Source organism: Solanum pennellii, chromosome 12 (assembly GCF_001406875.1).
Source record: "Solanum pennellii chromosome 12, SPENNV200".
NCBI classification, from domain to species: Eukaryota; Viridiplantae; Streptophyta; class Magnoliopsida; order Solanales; family Solanaceae; genus Solanum; species Solanum pennellii.
The window spans coordinates 22,673,496-22,685,039 of NC_028648.1; the positions used below are offsets into that span (position 1 = coordinate 22,673,496).

The 11,544-nt window shown below is 37.4% G+C and overlaps 1 pseudogene; it reads right to left on the reverse strand.

Moving 5' to 3' along the window:
- The window catches only part of LOC114075273, a 21,603-nt pseudogene continuing 10,059 nt past the window's right edge, over positions 1-11,544 (reverse strand).

Genomic DNA, 11,544 nt, shown 5'->3' on the forward strand with positions numbered 1-11,544 from the left:
TTAAACAGCATGTGTACAGTATGCATAGATTTCCCGTGCTCCCTCCTCGTGCAAAAGATCCGCACCTTTGCAAATACACCCTACGATCCATCAAAAAGATGTCATGCTTTTATCTAATGATATTCAAAACTGATCTCCTCATAAGAAAAGAAATAAAGGGAGCTAACCAAGGACCATAGAAACACAAGGAAATTAATCAAAGCTGGGAATGGAAGTTATTATTGAGACACTTCATAATCTAAGACAGATTTACACACAACAAATAAAGCTGGATGCTCAAACATCTCCTTGAAAAGGGAGAGAAAAAACACATAAATCTCCATTTTATGGCTTGCCAAGAGTATCTGATATATGTTAGAACAAATGAACAAGAATGATAAAATTACAAGGAATACAAAATAAAACTTGCTTGGCTTAGAGGCACGTTTATACGTTTCTTGAAGATAGTTGGAGTCTCTCCCACGAGCAATCGGAAGAATAAATAACAACTCTATCTTCGGGATTCAACTAAGCCACAAAACAAGTAGCATTCAAGAATGTTTCTCTTCTATTCCTGAATTGGTGATTTCACCTTTTGATCAATGTCTCACAAGTGTTTTCAAGGGAAAGTGTTATTTGCAGTTTTGATGATTTGACAAACTCAGGGACCTTGTAAAGGTACCAGGTTTCTTACTTGAGTTTTGAAGATGAAGCAAACTCAGGGATCTTGTAAAGGTACCAGGCTCCTAATGTGACGAGCCAGTTGACTGCCAGCTGGAGAAGGTACAGAAAGTAGGTGCCCTCTTCCCAACGGCGTCCGAAAGTCAGACTTCTCCAACCAATGACAAAGAGTGACTTGTCCATATAAAAGTCACTTTCCTAAACATCATTTAGTTTTTGCAACTTGATAAAAAATTTTCAAGAACACTTGCAAAGGCTATCAGCAAACAAAAGGCAGAAGTATGCAAACAACAGCAGAAATCTCTGAAGCATTTAAGTGTAGTTGTTTAAGAATATATTCCCTTGGTCTTACATTGTAAACTATTCCTGAAACTATAAAGGAATCAGTGGGTAGTATTGAAATTCTAAGTTGTCTAGGTGGGATAGCTTAGTGGGTAGATTTATTTCAACTTAGGCTTGTTAAGCAATAGAGATTATTGCTTGAACGTGAGATTAAAAACATCTTCTCACATTTTTTGTAATCGTGTTTCACTTTTGTAATCTGTGGGATAGGACCTGATGAGTTCAATCGCGTCTCAGCTTGTGAGTCTGCTAAACAAATCTGGGATTGTTTAAAAACAGATCATGAAGGAACTGAACAAGTCAAAGAATCAAAGATTGATACGCTCACCTCTTTGTATGAAAACTTCAAGATGAAGGAAGGAGAAACCATTCATGAGATGTTCACAAAATTGTCCTCTATTACCAATGAGCTGTGAAGTCTTGGGGAACCTATCAGTATGAGCAAGAAAGTCAGGAGAGTGCTTCGAATTCTCCCAAAGTCCTGGGAAAGCAAGGTTGATGCCATTTCTGAAGCTAAAGATCTAAAGGTGCTGACAATGGATGCTCTCATTGGAAATGTGAAAACTCATGGTATGAATCAAAATCATGATTTGTCAAAGAAGGAAGTCAAAAAGGATAAGTCCTTAATGCTGAAATACAAATCTGATGAAGACTCCAGTGATGATGATATGGCTTATCTCATCAATAGATTTCAAAAATTGTGAAAAAGAACAAATGTTTTAGAAGAGAAACGAATGGTCCTCGAAATGCTACTCAAAATGATACCTGCTACAAGTGTGGAAAAACTGGGCACTTTATTAGAGAGTGTCCTCTACTCAAAACTGAAAACATGGAATATCAAAAACCAAGAAGTGACAAAGAGAAGAGAAGGGACCTGGTACTCGGCAAAAATGATCGCAAAGCTGCTGCTGACTATGTGGTCAAAAAGGCTCTTGCTGCATGGGAGACTCTTCAAGTGACTCAGAAGATCCTGATGAACCAAATGATGTGTCTATGGTGGCGGTTCATGAAGAGGAAACCATATTCAATGAAATGTTTGCTTTCATGGCTCATACAGAAAATGAAGAAGAGGATGACAAGGTAACTCTTCTCGATATGAAACATGATATGAATAATTATTCTCTTAAAAAATTAAGAACATTAGCAAACGTTATGATTGATTCAGTAATTGAGTTAACCTCTGAAAGAGACATTATGAATGTTGAACTTGACAGTTTAACTGAAAAAAAGGTTAAACTGGAGGAAAAATTGTCAAAAATGGTGTCTCTAGAGTCTGATAACACTGAACTTAAAAAACAGTTGAATCAGATAACTGAAGAAGCTGAAAAGCTAAATGGAAGGTCAAATGGTTTACAAGTTGAAACTGAAGAAAAACTGAAAACCACTGAGAAAAATCTGGAATTGTCTTTGGAGAAGAGCAACAAATTAGAAAAGGATATTGTCAAACTTAAGAAAGAACTTGAAAAATCTCTTAAGTGGAAAAAATCCTCTTAGTTGTTGTCAAATGCAACAAATCAGAGTAATTTCAATAAGAAAGGCCTAGGAAGTTTGAATATCACTCCTCCTTTTAACCCTCATAACAAGTATGTATTTGTGTCTGACAATATGCTTTGTCTTCACTGTGGCAAAAATGGGCATTTAAAGGGAAAGTGTGCTGGCTGGAGAAATTCTCATGAAAGACTCTCTAATTATGCTGAAAGGCAAAAAATATCAAAAGATAGACCTGGTCCTCCAAAACCTGTTTCAACTGATAGATTTTTAAAGATAAAATCTGTCTCTGCTCCAGTGTCCTTTGTTAGAAAGTTTCAAAAACTACCCTATTGGACTAGATACAATCTGATCACTCCTTTGTCTGCCTTCTGGGAACTCAAATTGAAATGGGTCCCCAAGCTAAACAAGTGATTCTTGGTGCAGGTGAGTGAGAGGAGCAACAGTCAATGTTGGTATATGGACAGTGGATGCTCTAAGCATATGACTGGTGACATCAAAAATTTCCTCTCACTCAAGACACTTCAGGAAGGAGGTGTCTCTTTTGGTGATGGAAAGAAGGGGTACATTTTGGGAGTTGGTAAAGTGGGAAGGTCTCTTGAAGAATCAATTGACAATGTGTATCATGTTGATGGGTTGAAGTACAGTCTTTTGAGTGTGTCTCAAATTTGTGACAAGGGAAATGAAGTCAAGTTTGCTTCTGAGAAGTGCACTGTAGTTAGTCTAACCACAAAGAAAGTGATTCTCACTGCTTTCAGAAGTAAAAACATGTATGTGGCCAACTTAGAAACGTCTCATGGAGATGATCTGACATGTCTTAGTGCTCAAAATGAAAATGCTGATCTTTGGCATCGAAGGCTAGGGCATGTGAGCTCATCTTTATGGAATAAACTGATTTCTAAGGACCTGGTCCGAGGTCTGCCAAAGTTGAAGTTTGCTGAAAATAAAATATGTGAAGCTTGTGTCAAAGGAAAACAAGTCAGATCATCTTTTAAGCCAAAGAAGCAAGTAACCTCATCAAGAATACTGGAGCTGTTGCATATGGACTTATGTGGTCCTATGAAAGTTCAAAGCAGAAATGGCAAGAAATACATTCTGGTGATAGTTGATGATTACTCAAGATATACATGGACAAGATTCCTATGGTCAAAAGCAGAAACACCTGAAGAATTGGTGTTCTTCAAAATGATTCAAACTAAATTGAATCAAGTGATTTGTGGGATTAGATATGATCATGGAACAGAGTTTGAGAACTCAAAACTGGATGAATTTTGCATGGAGAATGGTACTAGTCATAACTTTTCTGCTCCAAGAACTCCTCAACAAAATGGAGTGGTGGAAAGAAAAAACAGAACCTTGGTGAACATTGCCAGGACCATGATTATTGAGTCAAATCTTCCTCAAAGTTTCTGGGCTGAAGCTGTCAACACAGCTTGTCATGTTACGAGCAGGTGTCTGATAAGAGCTGTTCTATGAGCTGCTCAACAACAGAAAGCCTATGCTGAGCTATCTTAGGGCATTTGGGTGTAGATGTTTTGTGCTGAACAATGGAAAGGATGATCTGGGAAAATTTGATCCTAGAAGTGATGAAGCAGTGTTTGTTGGATATTCTTCATCGAGTAAAGCATACAGAATATTCAACAAAAGAACTCAGTGCATTGAAGAAAGCATTCATGTTGTTTTCGATGAAGATGGAAACTTGAAAAGCAATGGATCAAATGATGAAGATGATGTGATCAAGCTGTTCAATTCACAAAAAATTGAAGGAAGTGAAGCTGATGCAGAACAACAGTTGAAAAATGACTATGATAATCAAAATCATAGTCTACCTGAAAAGGCTGATGAAGTGGAAAAGTGTGATGTGGTACCTGGTACTACTCTGAATTCCAGTCAGAGTACATCAAACTCCCCAGATAATGATGACACCCTTGATGAAGAAGAACATGTTGATCAACTCAACCAGTCTGCTCTAAGACCAGGATGGAAACATAGTTCATCGCATCCTCTTGATAATCTTATCGCTCCTTTGAACTCTGGAATTCATACTAGATCAAAAACAAGAAATCTAGTTGCATTTTCAGCATTCATATCATCTATTGAGCCCAAGAATGTGAAAGAGGCATTAAGTGATGCAGATTGGATCAACTCAATGCAAGATGAACTTCATCAGTTTGAAAGAAGCAAGGTATGGTACCTGGTTCCTCGACCTGCAAGCAGAACAGTAATAGGAACCAGATGGGTGTCCAGAAACAAGCTCGATGAAAATGGAGTGATCACTAGAAACAAATCCATGTTGGTGGTTCAAGGATACAATCAAGAAGAAGGAATAGACTATGATGAGACTTTTGCACCTGTTGCCAGGATGGAGGCCATTAGAATTCTAATAGCTTTTGCTGCATTCATGGGATTCAAGCTGTATCAAATGGATGTCAAAAGTGCATTTCTGAATGGAGATATGAAAGAGGAGGTATTTGTCAAACAACCTCCTGGGTTTGAAGATGTTGAGCTACCAGATTATGTGTTCAGATTGAATAACGCTCTGTATGGCTTGAAACAGGCTCCTAGAGCATGGTATGAAAGGCTGTCAAAGTTCCTGCTGAAGAATGGTTTCAAAAGAGGAAAAATAGACAATACTCTGTTCTTATTAAAAAGAGAACAAGAACTGCTTATTATTCAAGTTTATGTGGATGATATAATTTTTGGAGCCACTTCAGAACATTTGTGTGAAGATTTTTCATCATTAATGGGAAAGGAATTTGAAATGATCATGATGGGCGAACTGACATTTTTTCTTGGTCTACAAATTAAGCAATCATCAAATGGGATTTCAATCTGTCAGGAGAAGTACATTAAGGAGCTACTGAAGAAATTCAATATGTTTGACTCCAAACCTATTGATAATCCTATGGGAACAAATTCCAAGCTTGTAGTAGAGGAATCTGATCCTCTAGTGAATCAGACCATGTATAGGGGAATCATTGGATCCTTGCTATATCTGACTGCTAGCAGACCTGATATTGTTTATAGTGTTGGAATGTGTTCCAGGTTTCAAGCATGTCCTCGTGATTCAAACTTGAAGGCTGCAAAATGTATTCTAAGATACTTGAAAAAAACAGGGGACCTGGTTCTCTTCTATCCAGCAGGTGACACTTTTGATCTAGTTGGTTTTGCAGATGCTAATTTTGCTGGTTATCAAGTTGACAGGAAGAGTACTTCTTGAATGGCTCATTTCCTTGGATCTTCACTCATTTCTTGGGGAACCAAGAAACAGAATTTTGTGGCCCTTTCAAAAGCTGAAGCTGAGTATGTAGCAGTAGCGGCATGCTGTTCACAGTTGTTATGGATCAAGCAACACTTGGAGGATTTTGGTATAAACATCAAAGCTATTCCTCTTATGTGCGACAATACTAGTGCTGTTAGTATGGGAAAAAATCCAGTTCACCATAAGAGAACAAAGCATATTGATGTTAGACATCACTTTCTGAGAGACAATGTTGAAAAGGGGAATATTGTGCTTACATATTGTCCAACGGAGGAGCAAATTGCAGACATCTTCACCAAGGCTCTCAGTAAATATCAATTTGAGAGAAATAGGCTGAAGTTGGGTATGATGATCTCTAAGTGATGTCCGTAGCTTCAAACAGTTGAATTCCCTTGATGGCTAAATTTGCAGTACAGGTATCCTTTGTGTGAATAATTTAATATCTGGATTAGATCATTTTTGTACCATTGTAGGTATACTTTCAGGAAGGACTAGCTTAGCAAAGACATGGCTAGAACAACTAGGGAATGAGGATAAAACTGTGTTATGATACCTGGTGCCGGTCCAGGTTAGCATTTGTACATTAATTTTAAACTGGAAATTATGACCGTTGATAATGCCACGTGTCAATCATCGGTCAATCTGACCATTAGTCCCATCGTTTATCCCCCAAGCGACACGTCAAATCACGGACCTGACACCTTTTCAAGTCTTTTTAAACCCTCTTTACTTCTTTTTGAATTTCTCATCCGTCCCTTAACATTCCTTCCTTTTAAAAAGAAAAAGGGAATCAGAGAAAAGTTAAAAGACAAAATCTGTTGTTCCTTCTTCTTTTTTCTCTTCGAAAAGCCAATTTTTGTTCTTATTCAAGTCAAATATGTCTGATCCTTCTTCCACCTCCAAACAAATTCTCACTGCTCTCAGTAAAATAGAACCTATCGCTTTTTACTCTCCTTCAGCATTAGAGTCCAGATCTAGTGCCCCATCAAGTTCTTAGAAAAATACTCCCGACAATCCCTTATATTCCATAGATCTAAATAGCACTAGTTTACCTTCTGGACCTTGTCCTTGCCATGAAATGTTGCCCGATAATCTTTTTGAAGGAGACTTGCCAAGAAATAAATCTTCTGAGTCAAACATCTTGGCAGCAAGTGAGGAACTGGTTATTGAAAGTCTTGCTATGATGAGAGAAGAAGCTCGGGCTTAGCAAACTGAGGCTTTACAAAGGGAAGAGGTAAGAGACACTCAACCCATCTTTGATAAAACTCCAGATGTTGGAAGGTATCCTTCTTCAAACTCCTCAGATTCTGAAAGTGATGAGAAACCCATTAAATGGAAGGCTGAAAGAAGGGAGGTTGAAGTGTCTAGGAAGTGAAAAGAAAAGGTTGTGGAAGAAGCTCCTAGAAGAAGACCTACCACTAGGTCTGATGCACGAAAATTGATGGCTGATGCCTTAAAGGCTAGTGCTAGATCTACGGCTGAAATTAGGAGTGCCAGAACCTTTAAAGTTTCAAACTTTAAAATGCCTGAATCTGATGTTGTTGAGTTGTCTGCTGAAGAAGTTGAAAAGAAAAGCAAGAAGAAAAGGTCAGGAAACACAAAGTCAGAGGAGTCGAAGAAGGTTGAGAAAACAAAACCCAAAAAGAAAAGTTCTGTAGTAAAACGGAAGATATCACAGGGACCTGGTGCCCAAAATAGGAGTGAAGAGGAGGTCAACATGCAGGAAGTTGTTGACAACCTGAGAAAGCAAGCTGTATTGGCTGGGAGAGTCTTTGATATGGGAATAATCAATTTTCACGGTATGGACTCTCTTCATGATATGGTGGAAATTCAATCATGGATGCATCTATTCAACAGGAAATATCCTATTCTCTATGAAGAAGAAGTGCGTGAATTATACTATAACATTCAGTTCAAAAAAGATGGGAGTATCCTCACAAGAGTAAATGACATTGATGTGCATCCGGATGAGTGTCTGCTGGGCAAAATTCTCAGGGTACCTAGAGAGGGGACCGGGTCTGTGACTGGAAAAACTTGTTCGATTGAGTTTGTGTCCTTGGTTTCTAAGATTCCCACAACAAAGGTTGCTGGAATTTTTAAGAAGGTCATGAAGAGCGAGTACCAGTTGGTGTTCGAATTTGTTAACAAAGTTCTCCTTCCTCGAACTGAAAAGAGGACTTCAGGAACTTCTGCTGACTTATTTGTGATGGAGATGTTGTGCAGATTCGAAACTCTGAATATCCCAGGTCTTATGCTTGAGCACATCTACAAAACTATCATAGAGGGGAAAGGGATTCATGGAATGGGATACAGATACTTTCTCACAGAAGTATTCGAGCATTTTAAAATTCCTCTCAGTGTTGGCAGGGTTGGGACGGTGAAACAAACTGTTTCAGAGAGTACCCTAGTCGAATGTGAGTGTATTTAAGGGAGAGGCAATCCCAAGAGCAAGATGGCTCAACTCATAGAAGATCAGGATTAACTCAAGCATGAGGTTGAGGAGCTAACTGTGCGTTTGAGTGGTAAAGATGCCGAAATTGCTATACTCAAAGCTGAACTACTTGCTGCACAGACTGAGGGACCTGGTACTTCCGTGGTTCAAGCCCTGGAGAGAGAAAATGCAGAGTTGAAGGCTAAGATTACTGCCTTACAAGAGAAGGCAATTAAAGATAACAATGCTACCAATGCTCGACTCACTCTCATTATCCAGTCCCTGTCTCATCAACCTCCTCCTTCCTAGCCTGTTAAAATCCTTCCCTGTGTCTTCTTTTTGTGGCTTATCTTTGTGTCGTTGTGTTATCAGTTTGACTTTAATGTAATAAATGTTATTGTGGAATGCTATTTAACTTATTCCTCTGGTGTTCTAGTTATTATCTATGGTGAATGTTTTTCCCTTTCTGTTTGATTGCTTTCTAGCTTTGATCTTATCTGGTATTACTGTTGACATCATTGGTTTACTGTATATCTTTTTTATGATGCCAAAAGGGGGAAGTAAAACTGGTAAGTAGCTAAGTGGCTGAGTTATATGTGTGAGGGGGAATACAGTGAGGGGGAACAAAGTGAGGGGGAATACAGTGAGGGGGAACAAAGCTGGAGTGGTGCCTGAGAGCATTGTTTGTCATCATCAAAAAGGGGGAAAATGTTATTTGCAGTTTTGATGATTTGACAAACTCAGGGACCTTGTAAAGGTACCAGGTTTCTTACTTGAGTTTTGAAGATGAAGTAAACTCAGGGACCTTGTAAGGTACCAGGCTCCTAATGTGACGAGCCAGTTGACTGCCAGCTGGAGAAGGTACAGAAAGTAGGTGCACTCTTCCCAACGGCGTCAGCAAGTCAGACTTCTCCAACCAATGCAAAGAGTTTAAGGAAAGTGACTTGTCCATATAAAAGTCACTTTCCTAAACATCATTTTTAGTTTTTGCAACTTGATAAAAATGCATCAAGAACACTTGTAACGGCTATCAGCAAACAAAAGGCAGAAGTATTCAAACAACAGCAGAAATCTCTGAAGCATTTAAGTGTAGTTGTTTAAGAATATATTCTCTTGGTCTTACATTGTAAACTATTCCTGAAACTATAAAGGAATCAGTGGGTAGTATTGAAATTCTAAGTTGTCTAGGTGGGATAGCTTAGTGGGTAGATTTATTTCTACTTAGGCTTGTTAAGCGATAGAGATTATTGCTTGAACGTCAGATTAAAAACTTCTTCTCACATTTGTTGTAATCGTGTTTCACTTTTGCTTGTGAAGATTAGTGAAAACGATTGAAAATCCTGTGAGACAGGTCGTGGTTTTACTCCCTTAAGCAAGGAGGTTTCCACGTAAAATCGTTGTGTTGTTTAAACTGCATTTACTTTCTGTTTATACTTATTAGTGTGTCAAGGGACCTGGTTCATTGACTGATAAGTGAAGGCACATATTCTATCTGAAATTACTTTTGTTTGAATGCCTATCTTTTTCAACCAAAACAAACTCAATTTATAGGATAAAAAATTTTGCAAGAAAAAGTTTTTTGATTAATAGAATTTATTTTCATGAATTGGAAACAAAAAACTTATCATTCAAAAACCATAACGTAGAATTAAAAAAAAACTTCTTGCAAATGTTTATAACATAGAATTAAAGTAAATGAATGTTACAACTCACATTCATGTATTTGTTAATTCAAAACGGATGAATTTGTTTCAAAATTAATTGAAACACTAACTCTTACAATATATGTAATAAAGCTGACCTGCTGTGTCAATCAAGTCATCAAACATGACAACAACTTTTCCTTTAACATCACCAATCAGGTTCATAACCTGCGGGAAACAACAAAGGATGGAATCAACAAAAAATAAAATGGCGTGAAGCGCAACCCAAAAATTAAAAAATGAAACTGATCCTGGAACCTAGAACTTATTGCTTTGTGAATACTATAACGTAGAATTAAAAAAAAAAAGACTTTTTGCAAATGTTTATAACATAGAATTAAAGTAAATGAATGTTACAACTCACATTCATGTATTTGTTATTTCAAAACGGATGAATTTGTTTCAAAATTAATTGAAACACTAACTCTTACAATCCCCCACTTGTTTCAAGAAATTTTATCTTTGAAAAATCTAAAAAATATTTTGAGACATTAATCTAGCAACATGCATCAATAATGGTGTCTTTTGGACTTGAACCTTTAGCTAGTGAAGGTTTTTTCTAAATCATTGACTACTTAGTGAACATATCTTGAACTAAGTGCATCATTGAATGAAGTTAGAAAAATACTCCACGCATATCACTATGTTCCGGTGAAAATCAAAATCCTTTGACACCTTACGGCCATGTGTCCTGAATTCTTTTTAGCCAAGTTCTTTAAGATTTTCCTATTAAAATCTTATTGAAGCGGCCTACACTTTGCTCTTAGTGCGGTGAATTCATCAAGAGTAACTTTTCATACTCCGACCAAATAGTCAATGAACTTCATTAAGAGAAATTAATCTCATCCTCCTTTACACAAAGTATCGGTAAATCTATCAAGAGTATTCCGACACACTCCAATCGAAATCGATTTATAGACTTATTAAGAGAATATAATCTCATCCTTCTGTTCAGCAGGAATATCGAAAAAAAATTTATCAAGTTTTCTTACTAACTCCAACCGAGATCGGTCTTATAAATTTTTATAAATTTATGAAGAGAAAAGAATCTCAATCATGCACATCTACTTATTTCATTTTATTTTGAAAATGAGAATTTTATTGATGTGCTGCAGAATGGTAACTTTACTTGTTTTTCCCTTTGAACCCAAGATTACATCATTAGGTAGGGTTACCATAAAGTACAATTAATTTACAACAGGCTTTATTCCCATTCCATTACAAGTTTCCACCACTAACTCTTTGCCTAACCCTTTAGACAAAGGATCCGCCAAATTAAATCTGGACTTCACATATTGAAGCGATATCACGCCTTCCTCCAATAATCTCCTGACATTATTATATTTGAGACGAACTTGTCTCGATTTGCCATTATAGCAGTCACTTGAAGCCCGAAGTATAGCAGCTTGATTATCACAATAGATAGTTAAAGGTGGTATTGGCTTACTCCATAAAGGAATATCTATCAGCATTGATCGCAACCAATCAGCTTCTTCTCCAGCAGAAGACATAGCTATAAATTCTGACTCCATGGTTGAATGAGTAATACATCTCTGCTTCTTTGATTTCCAAGAGATCGCTGCTCCAGCCAAAGTGAAAATCCAAGCAGTAATAGATTTAGAGTCATTCGGATCAGAATTCCAAGTAGCATCACTATA